At 37.4% G+C, this 16,595-nt stretch overlaps 1 long non-coding RNA gene across 1 annotated transcript in view; it reads right to left on the bottom strand.

Moving 5' to 3' along the window:
- Nucleotides 1-11,284: 11,284 nt before the first annotated feature.
- The window catches only part of LOC145721740 (uncharacterized), a 38,650-nt gene continuing 33,339 nt past the window's right edge, over nucleotides 11,285-16,595 (bottom strand). Inside the window, exon 3 of the long non-coding RNA XR_014145599.1 lies at nucleotides 11,285-15,425. This is a non-coding gene — a long non-coding RNA (uncharacterized LOC145721740). The remainder of the gene's footprint in view (nucleotides 15,426-16,595) is intronic.

Consider the following 16,595-nt stretch of genomic DNA (forward strand, 5'->3'; position numbering starts at 1 on the left):
ATGGCTAGATTTCTATCTTCGTGGTACTGCCCCTGTGGATCCAATTTGAGAGGTGGGGAAGGTGGAAAGCAAAGGAAGAGCTACTACATTGCTCTCTTTCTCTGGACCCCAGAGTTAAAAATTATTATCCCTGGTCTTTCAAAATTTATACAAGAGAAAAAAACCAGAAAATTAAAAAATATATAGCTATAAGTAGCACTTTGGTTCTGATTTTATTGTTTTTTCAAACTCTGCAAATTTTATTTTGGGGACTTTATTTGAACACATGTAATTACCTAAGCTAAGCAGTTTTTCATACTTTCAAAGCTCTTGCATTATTGCACCTGTATGACGGCTTTATAATTCAGTAGTAATTGAACAGCAATTATTGTTCATGATGCATGTACATTTTTATATCAGATTGTTGGCAGATATTCTTTATGATGATGTCGTTTTCACTAATGAGGAAATTAGAGCAAGTTATCTCATAGAGTGAGAGGTCTTTTTCTGACTCATTTCCTAGCTCTTGATATGGATTTTAGAAAAGTTTTTGTATTGTAAAACAGCATCCACAGATGGGAACAATGTTATCTGTGAATCCATGGAGGGTAAGGGGAGTGTTGAACTATTTTATAGGAAGAGTAAGATCCTGTCTGTCTCGTCCATATGACAGACTCTGATATTAAACTCATATATTCAGCTATGTATGTATTTAGATTATAAAATTCCAAGAGAACAAAGACCAAACCTTTTACGGTTTTCACAGTATTTGCTTAATATAGGTCCTCAACAGACAGACTGACAGACTAACTTCCTCAATAGTTTGGCATAGCACAAGAAAGCAGAGGACTGGTATGGTTTTCCAGTGAACTCAGGCACCAAATCAACTCAATCTAGAGCATTTAGGACCAATAAAAATTTAACATTTATTGAATACTTGTATGTCAGGCATTCTGCTTGATGCTAAGGATTCAAGGGTGAATAAGATCTGATCATTAACCTTCAATTTCCTCCAATAAGTATGTATTTTAGATATGCCATATAAACATATAACTATGAAAAGATTACTTAATTCAACCAAGAAATATTTATTTAATGTTTGTTTGTGCTAGAAAACTATAATAAGTAGAGAGGACTCGGAGAAAAAGACACAGATCTGGCCTTCAAGGAATTCATAGTCTGGTGGTAGAGATGGAAATAAAAACAAAATTAGAAAACAGTGACAACTGTTCTCATAGAAGTATGCACAGGGCACTATGGGATAATGGATAAAATACACCTTAATGTGACTGTATACAAAAAGCTTTCTGGAGGAGGTATGCTTGAATGAAATCTCAATGGAAGAGCAATGGGTTATCTAGGCCAAGAAAGAAAGGAAGTGCATTCTGGGAAGAGGGAGGAGTGAGCCACAGGCGATGATATGGGAAACCAAAAAACTGCAGATATTTTGATAGTACTAGAGCACAGTGAAAAGAAGATGTGGTGAAAGATAAGTTAGATGAGGTGAAATTGTGGAGTCTTTTGTCATGATAGAGAGTATAGATTTTATTCTGAACTTAGTAGAATGCCATCAAAAGTTTCCACCTACAGATTGATGGAGTCAGAACTATATTCTGAGGAGCAATGAGGAACATTTTTCTAGCAGCAGTGTGAAGAATGAACAGGAGGCCATAGAAATTGATTAGTATAGAAACAATCTCGGTGATAAGTGATGAGAGTCTATTTAAGGGTATTTTTAAACGTTTTTTTATACCAAGATGTTTTTTGTTTCAGTGTGTGGTATTCCTCATTTGATATTAAATATATATTAGTAGTAGTGGCTGGGGATGGGGGTGGGGGTTGCCCATCCATCTCCAGTGAACACAGATCATCCTGCACTGCCCTTGACAGACGGCAGAAGGTGCATGTCCACCAAAACACTGAATTCTGAGCATTCTGTGCTGAGCCCAAAAGCCAACAGGGGGCAGGCAAACTCACCATTACTGAGCAGTATGGAGCACCTGCACATTCTTATGGAGGACTACAGTGTAAGCTCAGTGAGGAAAGAGCTTCATTTCCTCCAGACCTACTACAGAGATACCACAGTGGCTAGTGGACAATGTGAGGAGGCATTCAGTGTGGAAAATTTTCCCTGTCCCCATTCCAACTGATGAGATGGCTGTGTGTTTTGGGATATCCAGGACTTTGTTTTTTGTACTGAAGTATAATTAACATACAGTGTTATATTAGTTTCAGGTGTACAATATAATGATTCCACATTTTTATACATTACTCAGTGCTCATCACTAGTGTACTCTTAATCTCCTTTATCTATTTCACGCATCCCTCCACTCACCTTCCCTTTGGTAACCACCAGTTTGTTCTCTGCATTTAAGTCTTTTTTTTTTTTTTTTTTGGTCTCTCTTTTGTTGTTGTTCATTTGTTTGTTTGTTTTTTTTAAACATGTGAGTGAAATCATCTGTCTTTTGTCTTTCTCTGTCTGACTCCTTTCACTTAGTATTATACCCTTCAGGTCCATCCATGTTGTTACAAATGGCAAGATCTCATTCTTTTTTTATGGCTGAGTAATATTCCATTATATATACAACATCTTCTTTATTTACTCATCTATGGAGGGACAGTTAGATTACATCCATATCTTGGCTATTTCAAATAATGCTGCAGTAAACATAGGGGTACACGTAGCTTTTTAAATTAGTGTTTTTGTTTTCTTTGGATAAATACTCAGTAGAGGAATTACGGGATCATATGGTAATTCTATTCTTTATTTTTAATTTTTTAAGAAATCTTCATACTGTTTTCCACAGTGGTTGTACTAATTTGCGTTTCCACCAACAGTGCACAAAGTTTCCTTTTTCTCCACATCCTTGACAACACTTGTTATTTCTTGTCTTTTTGATTCCAGCCATTCTGACAGGTGTAAGGTGATATCTCAGTTTTGATTTGCAGTTCCCTAACGAATGGTGATGGTGAACATCTTTTCATGTGTGTATTTAAGGGTGTTTTAATGGGGATAGAAAACCACATTAGTGAGTTATGAAAGAGGGAAAATTTACAAATATTTCTGGCTGATTTAAATATCTGTGCTAGGGGAGGAGAAATCAATTTTGACTCCCAGGCTTCTGGTTGGAGAAATTTCACAATGATATTTCCTGAGACACATGTTGGTGGAGGGTTGTGGTGGGAAACTTGATGGGCTTGAGGAAAATAATGAACTAAGTTTGTTATGAGGTTTTTGAGAAGCCATGGATCATACAGAAAGAGATATCCAGTATATTCATATCTGAAGTTGTAGAGGCAAACATAGACCAGAGATACAGACTGAGTCATCTATTTACTGATGCTAGATGGAAACATAAAAGTAGTTGATGCCATTCAAGAAGGGTGGGGAGAGAAAAACAAAGGCAATACAAAACATCTTGGAGAATTTTAAGACAGAAAAAGAGTGTAAGTGTAAGTGGAAACATAACAAGAAAATGGGTGTGGCAGCAAGGATGGGATTGCCCAGTAGATTTAAAAAGTACTGAATGTTAAATGTCAAGTTAGATAAGAAATAAAATGTACTTTATGTGACTTAATAATATCTTTGATGAGGAACCAGTTTCATTCGTACATTAAGTGCTATACTGAAGGTGTTTTCAAAGTGCTCAAAGCATGTTACTTGACACCTATATAAGATGCCTATATAAGAGGTGAGGTGAGGAGACAATCCATTGACATTTGAGCTGGGCCTGAAGAGAGTAGGAACTTGCCTTATGGAAAAGGTGAAAAAGAGTTCTATCCAGAGTATGAGCAAAACCCTGAAGTCTGATAAACCTGGAATATTTGGGTCACTGTGTGGCTGGGAATAACCTGATCCTCCCCTTCTCCAGGTCTCCAATTTCCACATGTGCCACTGAACCTGAACAAACTGAAGCAGAAGCCAAATGGTAAGGGAGCTTCAGAAACAGAATTTTCCGAGGGCACACCCCAGTGATACAGAGCCAACTAGGAGGAAAGCATGGAATGAACAAGTAATAATAGAGATGGACAGAAATAGTATCTCAAAAGACATGTCTTAGGTATTGATGACCAAATATTCTGACTGGTTGGAATGGGCCAGGGATACAAAAAAGGTGACTTAATTCCCCCTTTCCTGGGTCCCCCTACACATGTGGGTGAATAATATTTGAAAATACAGAAGAAAGAGCAGGTTGGGACCAGATACTGAGCTTGAATAGAGGCATATGGTTGAAGTTACTAAGAAACATTCAGATATCAATAAAAGAAATATGAGCCTGGGGCACAAGAATATGAGCCATAATGATGTTGTTTTAAGAATAATCAATGTATAGATCATCATTAGAATGAAAAGAATAGATGAGGTCATCCAGGAAAGGTGTGTATAGATAGAAAAGAAGACCACCAAGGACACTTCCTTGTGGGGGGCTTGACAGTTCTGGATTAGATATTTATATCTGCTTTCATCAACCATCCTTCTAGATACTGATGTCTTTGTTGCCAAGGGTATCCATGGTAAGAAGGTTAGTGAAGTGAAAGACTGAGGTTATTCTGATATTGCTAAGTATTCTAATATTACTTTTTAAAAAGAACTTCCAGTACTGAGAGAAAGAAAAGTTTAGATTGCTTAATTCTTTATTTGCTTGTATTTTTAATGTTTTTAACAAAAATAGCCACACAGATGATTTCGGTTGACTCATTTCACTTCATCCTTTAATTTCCAAGTACTTCCTTTTTTTGGCTTGTGTGCTTATAGTCATACCCAGTTAATCTGCTTTAAAGAATCTACATTGGGTCTTACTTTGGCCACCTCTACTGAGAGAAATCAATGACTATTTCCTCAATCTCTTTGTGTTGTGCTGAGAGTCTCCATTTAACACCCAGAGAGCACAGAACATTTAGTTGTTGCATTCCCTCACATTTGCAATTCATTTTCTGTGTCAATTCATGTGGCTGATATTATAAAAATCATTTTAAACCTAGTTTAACTTTTCTTTTTTAACGTTTGGCTTATTCATAATTTTATGAGCTATAAATTTTATTGCATTGTGAATTGTCTTTCCCATCTGCAGATAACTCTGAGGAAGCCCTTGGAGGAATTGCTTAGGATGTGGTAAAAAATGAAAAGAGACTTCTGTTGTGATTTGGTTCATGTTAGGCCAAAATGTATCCTTGAGTAGAAAATGACCAGGAAAGAAAGATTTGGGCTCCATAAATCTGGTTTTATTTGAAGTATTCACTCTAGCTGAACAGGTAAATGCTGTCCACAACATGAAAAATGAATATGAAATTTAATACAATTGCATGGTTTACTGAAAACAATAGCTCTAACTAATTTGTATAAAGTCCTTCTCAGCGGAAGATTTTCTTCAGTGTGAATTATCCAGATAAGCTATCAACAAGAACTAAAATGATGAGAATATGCAAGTTTCTAGGTGTGTGTGTGTGTGTGTGTGAAATATTGACTTAGTCTTGGTACAGTTAAAGCTGGAATTACTAAGATCATACCAAATATTTATTGAAGGTTTTGGGATTTCCACACCCATATTTTATTATTAAGGTAAAGGCAGAAATATGTAGAAGAAAAATTATACTGATTGGCTTCATGTTAGGTTTATTTATTGTGACAGAGTCTAAATGACTCAAAGGGTATTAAAAAACAGCTAAAATGAATTTTGAGTCCAAGTTCACTTGGTTTGTTGATTTAGCACAAATATAATTTTATCTGATCACTAACTATTTAAACTTACTGTTTTTATATTTCCAATAATGTATAATTATTCCTCTAGAGAGTTTGGAGAGGTCTAGTACCAGAGTATTAAGAAGTAGTATATCCTAGATTTGAATATTGCTCTTCCAGCTCAAACCTCACTCTTTTAATTTTGCTGCCTTGTAGACACTGTCTGTCCATGATATATATTTTCACCATGTCCATAAACACCCAACATGTCACCAGTGTAAGGCCTTTTCCTCAGCTTTTTCTTCTGTCTAGAATGCTTTTCCCCTAGATATCCACATGTCTAACTTCTTCACTCCCAACAAGACTTTGCTCAGATACCATCTTCTCAATCATACATGCACTGAGCTTCCTCTTTAAAATTGCTTTCTGTTTCCCCACTCACACATTAGGGGGACCAACTTGTCCTGGTTTGCCTGGGATTTTTCTGGTTTTAACACTGCAAGTCCCACATCCTAAGAACCCCGCTCAGCCCAATATACCTTACTCTGCCTAAGTTTTTTTTTTTTCCATCCATCCATCCATCCATTTATCTATCTATCCACACAGATACCACACAAACATGTGCACACACACACACACATTTAATTGAATATTTCCCTATTGTAGAATTAAGTTCCATAATAGCAGGATGCTTTGCTATTCCCCAGCCTCCCACCCCCCATGGAAACATCCAATGGCTTCAAAGTAGCGCTCAAATAATACTTGTTAAATGAATGAAAAAGTTTATATGTCAGGGCAGATTAGTAAAAATTAGAATAGAAAGGCCATGTTGATATTCCATCTGTTCAAATAGCTACCAGAATTATGTTCTGATTTTTATCATTTTCCTAGCTCGTACTTACAGGTAAACTCTGAATGAGTCAGAGTTTCCAAATGTAATGCCTTAAATACTGGTAGTTTGAACTGAAAATTGAGATTTATATAATGAAAATGCTGATTCATATCAGAATTGTGCTACAGGATAATCAGATTGGATAGAAACTTTCAGTGTGTCTCAGTCTGTTGGAGACACTGTTAGAAAAGTAAAGAAAAAAGAAGGAAATAATGGGCCTAAAAGAGCATTATAGAACTTGCTTGGCATCTAACTTTAAAGAAGGCATGGAACAGTAAGTACTAGCAGATTTAGATTCAAATTCAATCAACCAAAATGTGCTTAGGCACTTTTATATGTAGCATACAGATATATGTTATCTAGTGAAACAAACAAAACAAAACACCAGAACACAAATATAATAAACCTGGGTATGTTTTAGATGGTGTTGGGGAGGAAAATTTTTCATTTACCATTCAAAGATTCTTCCAGCTTGTCTAAGAATTAAGTTGACATGAGACAGACTAACAGAAAAAAAAATCAAATTTAATTTCACGTGTATGGAATTCCCACTTACATTAGGGGTTCAAAAGCAGAAAGACAAAATGAGGTATATACTGCCATCCTGTGCTAAAGAATGGGATACGGGCCTGGGGCTTCAAGGGGGGAGGAGGGCAATTCACAGGGCAATAAGAAGAGCAGATGTTTGGTAATTAGATGTTCACTCTGCCATACAAATGGGTCACTCCGATAAAATTTACCTCTGGTAATAATTCTAATTCTGGAAAAGATCTCCAATTTATATTCCTCTAGGTACTAAAGGGAGGGGCAAAAGTTTCTCTTGGGACCACAAGATCTCCATTTGAGCCTTCAGCTCAAAATTATCCACATTTTGGGGATTCTTGCTCAGAATACCTTCAATGGCATCAATGGAAGTACGACAAGTAAAAATGAAGTCATTAGCCCAGGGAAATGGCATGATTTACCAGGATTACTCAGAGCATCTCTCTCTACACGTCTTTATTATGTTTTCTTTTAGCTTACATCCTGGCTCTGTGGCTAAGCATTGCTACCTTTCATTTTTCCCCTGCTCCTTTCTCAGTTAAACTTCTGTGGTTTGGGGTATTTCTCCTCTTTCACTATCTTTCACATCCAATCACTCATTGGGCTGTACCCTTTTTACCTTCAGATATTTTTCAGATTGTCTCCTCTTTTTTATCCTTAGTGTTCCTTAATCAGGCCTTTATTATCCTTTGCCATAATTATTGTAAGAGATTTCCTATTGATTACCCTGTCTCTACTTTGGTGACATTACAATCCTTTCTCTATTTAGCTGCCATCATCCTCTCTTTACCCTGTCACTCTCCAGGATGACGCCCTTGCTCCCAAAGAAGACTCATATTGCTCACCATAATCTGGCCTCTCCTTCTCCCTTCAGGGCTCTCTCTGCTTCAACATCGAACTCCTCATAGTTCCCAACACAGCTGTGGTCTTACTTTCTTTCCTTTGGCCCATGACGTTTCCTATTTTGTGAATACTATCCTCTCCAGGTGGCTAAGTTCTCTTCACATTTCCAGATTTATTTCAGCTTTCCTGTCCTCTAGGAGGATGCCCCTATGCTTCCATCCATGGCAGGTGACATGTTCTTTCTCTGTGCTTCTATATCACTGTACTTCAAGATCTTACATCATTACTTTTTATATCTCCTTTGCCCACTTTGTCCTTCTCTCTTGAAGACATGGATGGAGTCTTAGTCCTCTTTAAATTAACAGCATCTGGCAAAGTGCTTGCTGATAAGACAACTGTTTATTGAATGATTGAATAAATGAATGAATGTTTATATGGCTTCACTCTTACCAGCATTACATCTACGGGCATGCTCGAGTCATTCATCGATCAGCAACGGACTTCCTTTTAACTCTCTTTTCAAAGGAATCTCTTTGGTTTTTCTCATGGAGAATCTTCTTTTACTTCGACATCTGACAAATGAGTCACTGAGTCACACCTCAGCTGTAATGAAATTTTCCTTCTACTGCCAATTCTCTGTTCCTCATGGAAGGATCCATGTTAAAACTTTTTACTTTATTCCCTTCAGACTATTGTAATAGTTTTTTGGCTGGTGTCCCAGCACACATAATTAACAGACTTCAGCTGGTATGAAATGTTGCCGCTAAAATCCGATCCAACACTAGATCAAATAAGCACATAACTCTGGTTTTTGTGTCATCAAAATTAGAGATGGAAAATTATTATTAGTTCCGCATAGACCCATTCCTCTGGGGAATTAAGGCAAAATTATTCCCCTCTGGTGTTTTGTCCACTGAGTTTAAGTCAATCAAGCAACAGGTCCTCCACTATTTCCCTTGGGAGATTCTTTCACTGTCAAATAGAAATGATTAAAAAGAAGAAGGGAAAGACTAAAAAAAACACCCTTCAACTTATATTAGGTTTTCTTAACTTTTTTCTTTCTAGCCTCTGCTCGGTTGCATTCTGAAGCATCTGTACATGATGGAGTGTATCTTTTGGCCAAAAGGTTTATTTTCCTTTGTGATGCTCATTGAAGGCATTGCTTTTATAATGACCCATTTAGTCCCAGTCACTTGGAAATGAGTTAAATACTGCCTCCTTCACACAGTCTAAATTGGTTTAACATCTTTCAATGCAAGTTATTTGTGTAATTATGCTATGCTAATGTGTACACCTCAATCTGACTACATAGACATCAGGTCCAAACAAATGATTTCAGGGGCCCAGGAGTGAATTACTGTATTGATCTATTAAATAGACTTAAAATGCTTGTTTGGATTTGGAAGTCACTTGCAATCAGCCACATTTTAGTGAAAGGTTTAGTCTGGGAATGACTTAGTAGTAGGATGCAAAGCCATTGCCTAACTACCTATAGGGATCAGTATTCCAAGAAGTTTCCCTGAAGGTTTTGGTGACTAGCAGGCTTTGCTATGAGACTTGATGTCAGTTTTCTCCATTAAAATAATTCTTGAAATCAGATTATGGTCATGGGGGAGAATTTTCCCATGAAAATCTCTTCACAGTTACATTCTACATTCATTAGGGAGGAGATTAACACAGGGGAAAGGAAGCTTGCTGGAATCTGAAGCCAAATGGACTTCCATTCAAATACCAATTCTTCCACCGTCTAGTGAAACATTAAAAATGTTATTTGGCTTTCTAAACCTCTGATTTCTCATTTAAAAATTGGGAATGGTAAAATAATACTCAAATGATTGTTGTGGGGATTAAATGAAATAACATATGTAGTGTATCTTGGCACATGGTAGACACTCAATAAAATTTTTATTTCTTTCTTCCCTTCCCTAGTCTTGTTAAGAAGACTATTCTACTACATAAATCAATGAAGATGTGTTGGAAAAAGTAGATGAACATCTGGGATAAATTTAATATGTATTTTAAAGAGATAGGAAATCAAGGTACAGTTTATGTTTAATTATTAATAAATTACCACAAATGTCATTAAATCGAGAGTTCCATATAAGTTTAAGATACTATGGCTACTGCTAATATAATCTACTTAGTGATTCATCACATCCCTTAATAGCTTCCTCTTCACCAATAAAACCCTTTAAACTTTTTTTCCAACGTATCTTTCTATATCCTCAAATATTATTTGGGGCACCTCAATCTTGCCTGTTTGTGGCAATAGTATGTAAATGTATCATTATAAAAAGTCATCTCATATGTTCTGGAGGCCTTTTTTCCCCCTCTTATTTACAATCAATAGGTCAATAATATTAATTAAGTTCTTAGAGCAAGCAAAGTGTGTGTGTGTGTGTGTGTTGTTTTGTGGGCATGGGAGTGTTGATCAAAAAGTGGAAGAAGGAAGCATTATGCCATTTAATTGGATCCTGTCTCCAAAGCTTCCATCATCCTCCAGGCTGATTTTTGAGGTCCTTGAAGCTTTATTATTTGTTTTGTGTTGCTGTATATCTTTCTTTGTTGCTTAAGTAAAAGACAGTGGATTCTTTGGACTTACAACGTGGGTGTGGTATGGGGGGGTGCAGCAGGAGTGTCCCAGCCTTACACTACCAGATGGATTTCTTGCTAGTCTGGGCCAAGACCATAGGAAGCCAGTTTGATTAAGGTCCTATAGGAAACCAGGAGAGGATAAACTGCTGTGTGGATTGTGGTCTTTAGTACATGAGCTATAAAAAAGCTGGTGGCGTCAAGGATTTCTAGATTGTGTTTCAAGCTAAGTTATGATTCAGTAAAGAGAATCCATCCTTTTTTCACTCTCTGATTTGTTTTCCCACCCAAAAAAGTTTTTTTTGCTGCCTTAGCATTTAAGTTGCATGTTATATTTTAAGAGGTTTTCTAACTTTTTTTCCTTAAATAACTCTGTGAGACAGATCAAAATCAACCCTGGCTGAAGAAAAATAGTTCTTAGAGGCAGATGTTTACTTTAACTTGTTTCTATCTAGAAATAAGCTCTGATCCCATTAAAAGAAGTGTCACAGCAGTATTAATTTGGTTATTTTTACATAAATCTGCATTAATATCCAAGATCCTACTCCAGGTATGCAAAATAAAGTAGCATTAATTAATTAGTGCTACCTCTGTCAACTACATTCAAGCCCAAGATTCAAAGCGTGAAAGTGGCTGAAACACACAACAAGTATATAAACCAATTAGTGCTAATTCATGCTTAGAGGAGATGCATAAAGCAAGTTTTCATACACGCACACACAAAGGAGGATGTCACAAATAGATACCTTCATGTTTGTAGGTGGAAACATGACCACTCCCTTTCCACTCCTCCCTGCACCCCCCCCCATTCCAAAGAAACGCGTCGCAAATAACAACAAACACACACAGGCTGGAGGGACAGAGAGCCTTTGTCAAGAACTTAATAAAGCTTAGATATACAGTTTTTCAAATTGTATTATTATTTTAGTTTTTAAATATGCCCCACTCTCAAAAACTCAGTGCAGAATTAAATGAGGTGGGGGTAGGGAGATGAATTGCTCTCCATTGGTATATTGTGGGGGTGTGGGGGATGGTTTTGAGAGGGATGCAGAAGGAAGGGAAGGACAGGGAGGGAAAGAGGGAGTAGCGAGGAATTCTAAGCAGTAAGGAAGACAGAAATCCTCCAACGGCTGTCTATATACTTTGATTCACTAGAGCAGACAGTATTACATGGGGAGAGATTAGAGAACAAGAAGAGGACAAAACTTTGGGGAAAACTGTAATTTATGAAAACAAGGAAGAAAAAGTGCCCGTGAAGGAGATTAAAAGCAAGTTTTCCTTTCCTGAATATCCTCCACCTTCTTAATTTTCATAGTAACGACACAGCACATAACTCAGAGTGTGGTTATCCCCATCCTGGACCATCGTTAACACCTTTTCTCTGAGCTCTGGACTTTGGAGAAAAATTGGAAGCAACCCAACTTTCACCAATGGGAGAATTAAGAAAGAGCTTGTGTTAAATTCACATATGAACATTATACAGCAGGTAAATTGAATGAACTAGACCTACATTTATTAACAAGGAAAAAGCCTCAAAAACATAAGGGTGAATGGGGGAAAATGTGCAAAATGATATATTCAGTATGACACCATGCATATAAAGTTTAAAAACTAAAAAAAAAATTAGTTATCGTCATGGAAACATACATAGGAATGGGAATGATAAGCAGGAATTTCGGAAAAGAAGTTACGTTCAGAAAGAGAGTAGAGGGAATGGGATTGGGTAGAGTTGATACACAGCTACAGCTCTGTCTACAATATCATATTACTCCCTTTCTTTTCTGTAAGAATAGAACTTCCACCTGAGTTTAAAAGGGCACTTGGCTGCCTAGCTAGAGATTATGTTTTCTGGTCTTTCTTGCACCCATTGTATGCTCATATGACTAAGTTCTTGGTAGCATGATTAGAAGTGATGTGTGTGACTTTCCAGTCATTCCCTTAGAGGAAATTGCTGTCTCTGCATCTTCTTCCCCTTTTGTAAGTGCTGGAATATGGGCATAATACTGGTAATCTAGTCTCAACCCTGAGAACAGGGACGGTACACCAGGGCAGGGGTCCTTGGGCCAATGGCCTCATCTGATGCATATAATAGTAATTCATTAATGTTCATTCTTACGTCTCATTTTGTTGTGTGAATACACCATGGTTTATCCTGTTGATGGACATTGAGATCATTTCCTATTTGGGGCTATTAAGAATATCCTTATGTAAGTCTCCTTCCTCAAAGATTAGAGTTTCTCTGTGGTATGTTCTGTCTTTAGTCTGTTTGGGCTACTATAACAAAAATACTGTAATCTGGGTGGCTAATAGACAAATATTTATTTCTCACAGCAGGCTGGGAAATCCAAGATCAAGATGACAGCAGAGTCAGTGTCCGATGAGGACCCAGCTTCAAGATGGCCACGTTTCCTTTGTGTCCTCACATGGCAGAAGGGGCAAGCGAGCTTTTTCTAGTTGCTTTTAAAGGGCATTAATCACTGAAGGATCCAGACTCATGACCTAAATCACCCCCCAAAGGCCCTGCCTCCTAATATCATCACCTTGGGAATTAGTTTTCAACATATGAATTTGGGGGAGACACAAACATTCAGACCATGGCATATATATTTAGGAATGGAACTGATGAATAATAGGATATGCCTATGTTCAATTTTCCTTAGTACCATCAGAATAAACTTTTTTCTAAGTGGCTGTAACAATTTAAATCATCACCAGCAGTGTGTTAGAGATTCTCACCTTGTTTTTGATTAAATTTTAATTTTTTAATTTTTTTTAAAAGATTTTATTTATTTATTTGACATTGAGAGAGAGAGCGAGAGAGGGAACACAAGCAGGGGGAGTGGGAGAGGGAGAAGCAGGCTCCCCGCAGAACAGGGAACCCGATGCGGGGCTCGATCCCAGGACCCTGGGATCATGGCCTGAGCCAAAGGCAGACGCTTAATGACTGAGCCACCCAGGTGTCCCTAATTTTTTAATTTATCATCATTTTAATTTTCACAATATCAATTATTCACTTTTTTACTGTGATCTTAATTTACATTTTTCTGATTACCAATGAGGATAGGGATTTTTTTTTTTTTAAGACTTTATTTACTTGACAGAGCACACGGGAGCAAGAGCAGAGCGAGGGGCAGAGAAAGAGGGAGAAGCAGACTCCCTGCTGAGCAGGAAACCCCAACGGGGGGCTCAATCCACCCTCCCCGCCCAGATCCTGACCAGGAGCCCCGAGCCCCAAAGGCAGACACTTACCGCACTTAACCAACTGAGCCACCCAGGCACCTCCCCAAGGATAAGCATCTTTGCATATGCTTGGGGCTATTTGCCTTTGCTGTGAAATGCCCATCCACATTTCTGCTAATTTTTCTATTATGTTGTCTTTTGCTTATTGGTTCTACATATAAATCCTTTGTTAAAAATATGTGTAGCAAAAGTCTTCTGTGATTTGTCTTTCTTTTTTTTAAAGATTTTATTTACTTATTTATTTGAGAGAGAGAGAGAGAGCATGTGGGGAAGAGGAGAGGTGGAGGGAGAGGAAGAGAGAAAGAATCTTCAGCAGACTCCATGCTGAGCACGGAGCCCAACTAGGAACTGAATCTCAGGACTCTGAGATCAAGACCTCACCGGGAACCAAGAGTCAGCCACTTAACCGACTGAGCCACCCAGGCACCCCTCTGTGATTTTTCCTTTTAACTCCTTATGTCTTTTGATGAATTCAAGTTTTTAGATTCAATGTAGCAATATACCAATCTTTTACTACATGGTGTGCCACTTTTATTATCATTTAAGAAATCCCTGCACTGTGAGGTTGTAAAGATATTCTATATTTTAGTCTATAATTTCCATAGTTTTACCTTTCATATTTGCCTTAAATCTACAATTAGTAACTGATTTTTGGATATGATATGGGTTAAGAATCAAATCTAATTAATTTCCGTGTAGATAACCAATTGTCCTAGACCCACTGATTTAATAACGATTATTCCCCGCCCCCGGCCACTGATCTCTAATTCCTGCTCCAGGTTATTTGTGTGGGATTATTTTTGGAAGCTCTCTTTTCCATTATTCCACGTATCCAACCCCATGCAAATGCCACCTGTTCCTATTATAACTTTAATAGAAGTGTTGGTGTCAGGATATATCTCCTTCTCCTCCTCTTCTAATGGAAGATTATTTTGAAAAGTCTTGTTTCTTTGCTATTCTATCTTACCTTCAGAATCAGATTGTCATCTTGTTCCATTGTATTTGTAGATCCCATTGTTCTTATAGATTAATCTGGGGGATAATTTTGGTTCCTGTTCTTAATTTATTTTTAAGTTTAGGTAAACACGCTTCTTTTGTATAACTTTATCATAAGCCTGACTTTTATACGTTTTTGTTTTATAGAGGTTATAATCTCGATTCAAAATTAAACAGAGCAAGTAAAGAGGTAATAGGTAAAGAATGGTTTAAAAAAAGAAAGGAGAAGAGTTTTGGTTGTTGCTTAAAGGAGAAATGTACACATTCAGGAAAAAAAAATACCTTAGATGGAAACAATGGAAGTGCAAGTCCTAAAGGAAAAACGTGAGGAGCAAAGCATGTGCTTGATCTTGAAGAGCGAGGTAAGGAAGTAGAGGCCATGCTGGCTACCAGCTGGCCCAGAGTGGTGTAGGATGGCTCAGCTGCATTCTGGAGCACTCCCTGAGGGAGAAAGCAGAGGATCCTGAGGTAAATACTGAGGGTGGGAAAGAATGAGTTCATTATGTAAATAATAGTTGCAAGCCAGATGTTCATAGCTTGGGCATACCTTACTTGCCTAAGGCAGTTGTACAATGCATTTTGAGCAAGTTTTCGTATCCTCAGGGGCCTTGCTATCAAATTCCAAAATTACTCCCTCTCCTCAGACAGCTTTTCTCACAACTGCTGAAAAAAGAAACTGTTAGGAGGGCTTCACATTGAGGAAATACTGGTAAAGTGTGTTGCATGCAAACAGGAACATAGTGGGAATTGAGCAATTCAGACAATTATTGTCATGAATGTTGGACTGTGTAAAAAAAAAGGAAAAGATCTTGCTTTTCCATGTTTGTATACTGAAGTACATAAAATGAAAAAAAAAAAGAATGCCATGAACCTAATTTTTTGAAAAACTAAATAGGCTTTTAGCTGCTCAGATCCCATAAAAATCAAAAGGACAAATGTGACTTAAACTCGCTTTACTGAAGCAAATTTTCACAACCTGGCATTTAAAGTGAGCTTTGGGGCTCTCAAATAATCCCACAGGCATGTAAAATCTGATACTATATCTGCATGTAAGTATTCTGCTCTGGGATTTAGAATCCCAATTGGCAACCTGGGAAAACCATATTACTTACACTTGCTCAAATAGTCTCTAATTAGTTCTTCTGACCCTCTTGTATACTAATCAATGGCCCATTACAGAACATTAAAGCTGAATTCTTTCCATTAAAAATGATTTCCTTGCTAGTGAACATGATCTAGGTTTAATGTACGATGTTGGTTAACATTAGATTGTTCTAATGTACAGTGAATGCTTTCCAGTATGAAGTGATTGTAACACTAATCAGGCTTTCTGGCTCAGTCAGTTAGCTGAGAGGGGGACGAGTCTTCCCACAGGGGTCTAAATATTGCTTATATTCTTAGTTTGTTTTTGGTCTATTACTTTTTGATCTAAAGAGCTGAAAGCTCTAATGTGAAATTGTATAATGAGCCTTGGAAAATTATGAGCCTAAAGAGACTTTTATATCACCTCATCAGGTCAATTTTTAAGTTTTATTTGGTTAGTGGTACAAACAGACTGATGCCATAAGAACTTCTTCTGGGATTCTGGCACATTCCTCAGACCTTCCAAGGTCCCCTTGGCACCCAGTGCAGTGTCCCACATAGTAAGACTACACGGTAGATTAATATCATTAGATGATTCTGAGGGACTGGTCAGTAATATTTCTGAAATGCTTATCTAATCAATCAATATACAAATATTTATTGGGCATCTATATGTGCCCAGAACTGTGCATGACAAGCCCTAAGGAAAATTTAAAAAATGCATTAATAAGGCTCCGTGAAACAATA

Source organism: Leptonychotes weddellii, chromosome 5 (assembly GCF_054177405.1).
Source record: "Leptonychotes weddellii isolate Sample4059 chromosome 5, ASM5417740v2, whole genome shotgun sequence".
Classification (NCBI taxonomy): Eukaryota; Metazoa; Chordata; class Mammalia; order Carnivora; family Phocidae; genus Leptonychotes; species Leptonychotes weddellii.